General features: G+C 47.3%; 1 pseudogene; it reads left to right on the top strand.

Moving 5' to 3' along the window:
* The first annotated feature begins 625 nt into the window (after positions 1 to 625).
* LOC138287362 (zinc finger protein 135-like) overlaps positions 626 to 7,897 on the top strand; it is a 28,300-nt pseudogene continuing 21,028 nt past the window's right edge.

Raw genomic sequence — 7,897 nt, 5'->3', positions numbered from 1 at the left:
GCCCCAGGAAAGGGAGTGGAGCCAAATTCACCAGTGTAACTACTGTGGAAAAAGAAACCGTAGTAAGCCCAGTATCACACATGGCCAACTACTGACACTGCAAAACACGCATAGAAAATAATGGAGGCATGGACTGAAAATAAAACACTTTAGAAAATAATGTTAAATTAAATAATTTAAACTAGTTAAAATCTAAATACACATAAGTTAATATTAAAACATATAACTTATTTAATTAAAATATATTTTAACAACTTTTTTAAATGTGTAACTTAATGTAACAATATTTTTATTAAAAGATAACTACATTACTTTTAATTCACTACATCACTGTAAATTATTATTGCATAATAATTTTCAATTGTAGATGGAAATATATTTTAATATATTTAATTCGGAAGATGCTCAGTGAAGTGAAGCTGTTAATTCACTCCTGGAGACGGCAGTTCTGCCAGCGGCCACCAGAGGGCGCTCTTCGCCTGCTGGCAAAATCCACTGAGCTTATTGGATGAAAGGGAGAAGTGTTTCCTCTTCCGGGTTAGTGGTGGCAGAGGCAGCACTAGCCTCGGATACTGACATCACTTCTGGTCTCTTTTTATGTGTCCGGCCTGCTGCAGAGGAGGAAGGCTCCTCACCGATATCTGTTTGTGCAGTTATCTTCATCTTCAGAGCCCCCATCAGACTCCAAATCTGCACCTGCCCCACCCAAGCTCCAGGAGGAGGAGAGAGCCTGGAAATGTCTGCACAGGTTTCTACTCAGGTAGAAGATTGTCAGCACCTTTTGCTGTGTTTGTAGAAATAGATTGAATAATCCTGGAGCATCCCTGCCAATTCCTCATTGTGTGACATTTCAGTGACTTAGATGTGACACTTTGGCCCTCATTATGATCTTGGCGGTAAAGACCGCCGAGATCAGCGCTGGCGGTCAACAGAAGACCGTCAGCGCGACGGACCCCTGCCGGCCGTATAATGTTTTCCCTGCTGGGCCTTAACATGGACAGCGGCTAATGTTCGTGTGCGGCGGGTGCAGCAGCACCCGTCGCGCAGCTCACTGCCCGTAAATCTGGAAGTGACCTGCGCGACAGTGCAGCGGCCCCCAGGGGGGCCCCAGAACACCCCTTCCGCCAGCCTTCTGTTGGCGGGGGAACCCACCAGGGAAAGGCTGGGGGAACAGGGTACATTATCCGGAGGGCAGCTAATATAATCCGCCATCATCAGGCTGGCTGTCGACGTCAGCCTGGCGGTGGCGGAGAACCGCCTGTGGCGGTCTTCCCTGGTTATTTATATGGCGGTCTAGGGCCGTTATCACGAGTAGTGCAGGTGCTTCCTGTGTCCATATATCTTCTGTTTCCACTGGGGTGAGCTGTGCCTCTCCTCCCCCAGGGATGGCCCCTTCCTAATAGCCACATTAATTCTCCAGTACAGAGGGGGTTTCACAGTGACTCCTATCTTCTTGGGCCTGTATTGTACTGTTGAACTCTGAGACTGGCCGAGAGTGCTCCCCTGGGCTGAACTGATGCTTCTTTGCTATGTCCAGTCTGTGTCCTGTTGCTGCCCGGGATCTCCAGATGTCTGAGATCCTAAGTGCTTGATAAGAATTTGCACTTCTGAGCCAAGTATCACATATGTGAAGGTCACGTTTGGGGCTTTGGAAGACAAGCCTATTTCACAAAGCTGCTGCTTCAAATTTGTCATGAAATGTACGGGATCCTACGCTGACACCAAGTGCTTCACATTCACGTCATATTGCACAAACTAGGACTAAGGAGCCAAGTTGACAAAAAATAATTTAGTAAAGAAAAGGTGAAATGTTTGTGTTTTGCAACTCTAGAACTGTTGGCGAAACCTGATGTTTTTTGATGATTCAAACACTACAGTGTTGGTTTCATGCAGCAGGCGTTATGTTCGGTTCTACATTTGTACATGAAACTTATCTTTAACATTAAAGTCTGTTGAGGGGTATGTGGGCTGCGCAGCACAAGGATGCAGTAACATGACATTAAAGTGAATAGAGAAGATGCCAAGGGCCCCCTTTGTCCTATTTAGTGTGGCGGAGCATAGGTCCATGTCACTAGCAGAGGGACAGCCCTCAGACCAACCACTGACAAAACCAACTGCAGGAATTAAGGGCTGGGAGTGAGAGCATCATGCTATAAGTTCCTGTATGACCAGGGCCCCAGCTCACTTGTATACATCTGTCAAAACCAGAGGAGGGCATGTGCTATGGTTAAATACATTTCTTCACCTAGTTCAGCCCTGCAAAGTGCAACATTGCATGGCAATCTCAGGTCCCTGTGGTGATTCAACAAAAATTACTAACATGATTTGGTCTAACCCTAGAAGTGAGGCACTTGGCAGGGCTGTAAAAATCCTGGAGAAAAGCTTGGCTGTTCTATCTGGGAACCTCTGGGGGTGTTTCCTAACAGGCCGGGGGTGTTTATTGTCATCTTTTGTGTTAAAGAGGGGATCTGTACATGCTGCACTGTATTCTATTGCACTGTGAGAAATATCTGTACACTGCACTGCCTCTTACTGCACCATGAGGCATCTTTCTGTGACCTACTGCACTATGAGGAATCTTTGCACACTGCATCTTACTGTGGGCGCTGCACCTTACTGTACTGTGAGGTGTCTGTGCATGCTGCTGTGCGTTTTACTGTAGTATGAGGAATCCCTGCATACTGCACTGAATCTTATTGCAGTGCGAAAGATTTGTGGGTGCTGCAATGTGCCTTACTTTACTATGAGGTTTCTGTGCCACTGCACTGCTGTTTACTACACTGTGTGAAGCGTTTACAGAGTAAATTGTACCCTGCACTGCTTTCTCCTACTCTGTGACGGGCATTATCAGAAGAAGAAATCTGTGTCCACTACACTGCTTTTTCTACTACAATAAAAGGGGTATTTACATCACATAGGAAGTCTGCACTACCCTTACAACACTACGAGAGAAAATCGGTACATACTTCACTACCTCTTACTGACACTGAAAGCTTTTTACTACACTATGAGGAGCGTTTCAGAAGAGAAAATCTTATTCTTTACTAAATTATGAGAGGGTTTTACAGAAAAGGTGATCTGCACACTGTGTTGTTTTCTTCAACTGTACTTGAAGCAATGTTTACATCTGCAGGAGGAAATCTGTCTTACAACAGACCTTTGATTTACCCCACCAAGCCGAGAAGCAGTCTTCACGCTGGGGTTCAGGTACAATGATATATACCCCACTACTATCAACAGCTGCTACCATAAGTCATGTCTGGGCCTGGTCATGGGATCAGTTGTCACCGGTGTCTAATAGCACTCACTGGTGTTTGAGAGGAGTACCTGCTTTGGGTGCACCCAAACTACTGCCCAGAGCCTAAACTCTGCCGGTGAACAACAGGGTAGCATAGATAGTGTACTTTTCAGGATGTCCGTGACTGGGGTCACATGCACAAAATAACATTGTGTGTCCACTAGAATGATAACAAAAGATACAGGCTTTCACATGGCCACATGCCCACATGCCCATTGACCTTCGACCCCAAACATACCCTACATGTCTGTGCTCATCTGTTAATTAAGAGTCTGATTTGTGTGTGCAGGAGCACTGCACACTATTCACACCGTGGAATCTGTTTACTATTATAGGTTGTCTCAAGTGCTGTCTCTCTGCTGGTGGCATGGACCTATGTTCCTCCACATTCCGTGGGACAGAGGGGTAATAATGAGTGTTAAGGGGCACATATCAAACCTAGTTGCAGGACATAATATATCTGACATATCTCACTCTTCTCCTGTGAAGAGGCACAGTATTTCTGCACGTTTTCTTGCCAAGTCTTCTAACTTCCCTCACACTTTCAGAAAGTTTTTTTTATATGAAATGTTTCTCTGTTCCTATTTCTCTGCTTGGTGTAGAACCTGGTCTTTCTGCACTCTTAGTGAATGCAGAGCTGAGCCTCATTCTGTCCCTTTTCTGTCACACTGGGTGCAGAGCTTAACTCTCTTATCCTCTTTACACAGAGGACAGAGCCAGCTCCCTCAAGGTCTCTCCTCTGTTAAACTTGGTGCAGATCCTGGCCTTTCTGTTGTCCTCTGTCACACTGGATACAGTGCCTGGCCTGTCCAGGTCTCTTCACCCTGTCACACCGGGTGCAGGGCCTGGCCTCTCTACTGTCACATGGAGTGGAGACCCTGCCCTCGACAGATCTCTCCTCTGTCACATTCGATGCAGAGCCTGCCCTCTCCAGGTCTCTTCACCCTTTCAAACTTGGTGCAGATCCTGGCCTTTCTGTTGTCCTCTGTCACACTGGATACAGTGCCTGGCCTGTCCAGGTCTCTTCACCCTGTCACACTGAGTGCAGGGCCTGGCCTCTCTACCGTCACATGGAGTGGAGACCCTGTCCTCTACAGGACTCTCCTCTGTCACATTCGATGTAGAGCCTGTCCTCTCCAGGTCTCTTCACCCTTTCAAACTGAGTGCAGGGCCTGGCCTCTCTTGGTCTCTCTACCATCACACAGAGTGCAGAGCTCAGACTCTTCAGGTCTTTCCTCCTTACATTGGGTGTAGAGCCTGGCCTCTCTGAAGAGTGGGACCTGGAACAGTAGCATCAGCAGGTTCCTGACTGCAGGAGTCCTCATTTTAATAACTTTCAACAACATATGTAATAATTACCAGTAATAATGTGTCTGTTGGGCTGGAGAGAGATCTTCTGCACAGGTTTGAAGAGAATGCACCCCTCCCTCAAATTCACCATAGCAACTAGCAGTGTTGTGACCGCCCTGGACAGCACATACGTCAAACGTGTGTGCACAACGAGGGCTTTCAAAAACAGGAATGAGACCTACAGTGGGTCTATGTGGTCAGAAAGACAGAACAAGTGCACCCTCCTTTTGATGGGTGTGATTACTGTCCCCCTACCAGGCTGGAGATGTCTGGCAGTGGCTGCCTCTCTTGTGTTTTTTTAATGTTCTGCCGGCTCCCTGCACCTGGATCCTTCGTACCTCAGTGTGGGACACGGATGTGATTGTTAATTGTGTGTTTAGCGGATGCATCTGGAGAGCATATTTATTTATTTTCAGTTTTATATAGCACAAACAAGGTCCATTAGGAGTTCAAGTATCAAAGCGCTTTAAAACAAATAAGTTAAGTATAATCAGTATTTACTTTAAGGGTATGTGGCCTGAAGTGTCAAACTTGAGGAGGGAGTTTGTCCATTATATGGAAGATTACAGTTGAATAGATAGGCAAAACGTAGGTCGAAGGATCATCTTCAACTGGTGCATGTTTAAACCAAACAGGCTCTCGACTCCTCAGAGACATTATTGTATTTTGTATTTTGTGAGGAGTTGTCTTTGGTTATAGTGTATGTCCAAGTAGGTGGAGGTTAACCATATGACACATGTAGGAGGCTGGCCTTCTGTGTAGTGTGCAAAGCTAGGCATACTGTGCAGGGGGTCCAGGCAACCACATTTTGGTTTACAAGCGTAAAACTAGATCACCTAATGCTCTAATTGGTAAAGTAGCTTGGTCGAGCAGTTAGGCAAAACTTGGAGAAGTGCAAAGCATTTTTTGTGCTCACAGTATCCATCTTGCAACTCACACACTCAAAGGAATAACTCAAGACCAATTTATAAAAATACTTCAGACTTTTATGTAATTTTTTAAGACCAAGATTATCAAAATTGGTTAAGTACTTTTCAAGATATGAATTTTTGAAGTTTTAATAAAAATAGTATTATTGTGCATAATTACGCACCATACGAATCAATGAAAGAAAATACATATAAAATCGTACAGTTGGTGTACCAAGTTCTCCTTTTGCAGATTGGTCAAGGTCGTCGGTGGGCACTCTGTGCCAGCTGTAGAAGTTCTGGCGGCTCCCGTTTCTGGCTGGAGCAACAAGGAAACGTCTCTGGAGCTGCTGCAGGGCCACTGCGGTGGACCATTTGGAAAAGCACTGCACAGCTAAGCTTAAACATGGTTCCTTGGAGTCCCCTTGGAGTGTTGAGTTTGCAAGGAGTGGGAGACCCTTAGGACACAAAGGTTGTTCGGTAAAGGGCACAGGGCGGCCGGGTGCAGAGCGAATCGGTGAGCCAGGAGCTGTGCGCAAGGATGCCCTCAGAAGCAGGAGGTAAGTTGGTTCAGGGGTCATTTGCAGGACAACGGGGGCACTCTGGCAGGGGGTCCGGGGAGTTTTGGAAGTTCCTTGACTGGGGCTTCCTCCTGGTCCTTTTTCATCCCCGGGCGGGCTGGTTTTCTCGGTGTCTGACGTTGGCTGACCAACACCCAGGATATTGGCACGGTTTGACCACTGGAGGATGCAGTGCCACCAAACATAGCACACTAGCATGGTTTGTCCTCACGGTCATCGATGTGTAGTTTGGTCCAGCTGCGTTCTTGGTTCGGGAGTTAGTGGCTGGTGAGTGAAGTGACTGTCACTGGTTTGCTGGTTACTTGCTGTTGTAGAGTGGTACATCCACTCTGGAGGGAGTTCTATGGCGATTTCCGAAGCCTGGAGGTCCTCTGGGGTTCTTTAGAGTTTTTCCAGTTATCCAGCAGCTCCTCAACCGTGTCCTGGGTGCAGGAGGCAGGGTTTGCCAGCTTTTCTTTGTTGCAGCAGGTCCACAGTTCTCGTACCTTGTATCTTCTTGGTGCTGGTCTTCTTTTGTCCATCGAATCTGAGTTTCTGGTCTAGGGACGCCCACTAAATACTGTATTTAGTGGGCGTTTTAGGGGGAACCTGGTAATGACCAAAGGGTCATCTACCTTAGGGTGGCTACACCCACTAAGTGACCACTTCCTGTGGGGAGGGATCACTTCCCTATAGCTGGTTGGCTATTTTCCCTCCATCCAAGATGGAAGAAAGTGAAATAGAGTGCCCACCTCGCAGGCAACACCTTAGGGGTGGTGCATGCAAGGTGGGGCCACTCCTCCTACCCTTTGTGTATTTTCCCACCGTTGCTCCCGCCAAAATCAGGGGCTTACAAGGGGGGTGACCATCTGCTGCTAGCAGCAGGCCTGGGGGTCGAGGTTCAAAGGCGGTTAGCCCTTTGAAGCTCGCCGCCATGGCAGTGCACATTCCTGAGGGAGAGGGTGTTAGCAGCTCCACCCAAAAAGGGCATTGTTCTACAATCCAGAAAGATGGATCTCTCCCCCAAGGTTGTAGATTGGATGTCTGGCAGTGGCAGGCTGGATAGGACCAGTTAGCTACCATGACAGGGTAGTTAGCTTTTGCAGCTTGCACCTCTAAGGTGACCCCTGGGTACATTTAGGGATGAATCCAATACTGAGTTGTTTGATACCAGGGTTCAGAGTGGCCATCATGTAGCTGTGAAACTCATTTTGACCAGTGTCGAGCACATGTATTAAAATGGCTGCTCTGTTCACTCACTATGTCCCAAGTTTGGAAAGGACACAATGGGGACATATTGCTCATGCAGCTGTGCCTTTACATATAGTATGGTGCCCCCTGCCTTAGGGCTGGAAGGCCTGCCAGAGGGTGTCTTATCCATAGTGTATGCAGTGTTTGGTGGGCAGGGCATCCAGGCAGTGTGCCATGTTGAGTTTGTGTTTTAGGTTTGCCCCAGAGCACCCTGCCTACAATGGTAGGACTGGGTGTATCTGGGTGCATGGCCCTAGAGAGTGGCCCAATTAGTGCTGCTGCCCTCAGGGACCCACCCTTAGTACCCCATGCCCTGGGTACCTAAGTACTTTTTACTAGGGACTTGTAGTGCTAGCTAAAGGTGTATCAATTGTGCCAATGCATCACAACAGTTTTAGGGAAAGACCTCTGGCTCAGGGAACCTGGCTAGCAGGGGCCCCGGGCACTACAATTTCTAGACTACATCATACATCAGGCAAAAAGTGGGGGCAAACCATGTCATAAAGAGGCCCTTCCTCACAACACGCGGC

The sequence above is a fragment of the Pleurodeles waltl genome, chromosome 4_1, assembly GCF_031143425.1.
Source record: "Pleurodeles waltl isolate 20211129_DDA chromosome 4_1, aPleWal1.hap1.20221129, whole genome shotgun sequence".
Lineage (NCBI taxonomy): Eukaryota > Metazoa > Chordata > Amphibia > Caudata > Salamandridae > Pleurodeles > Pleurodeles waltl.
Note: the sequence above shows the minus strand (reverse complement) of the source record. Positions and strands in the feature narration are given on the sequence as shown.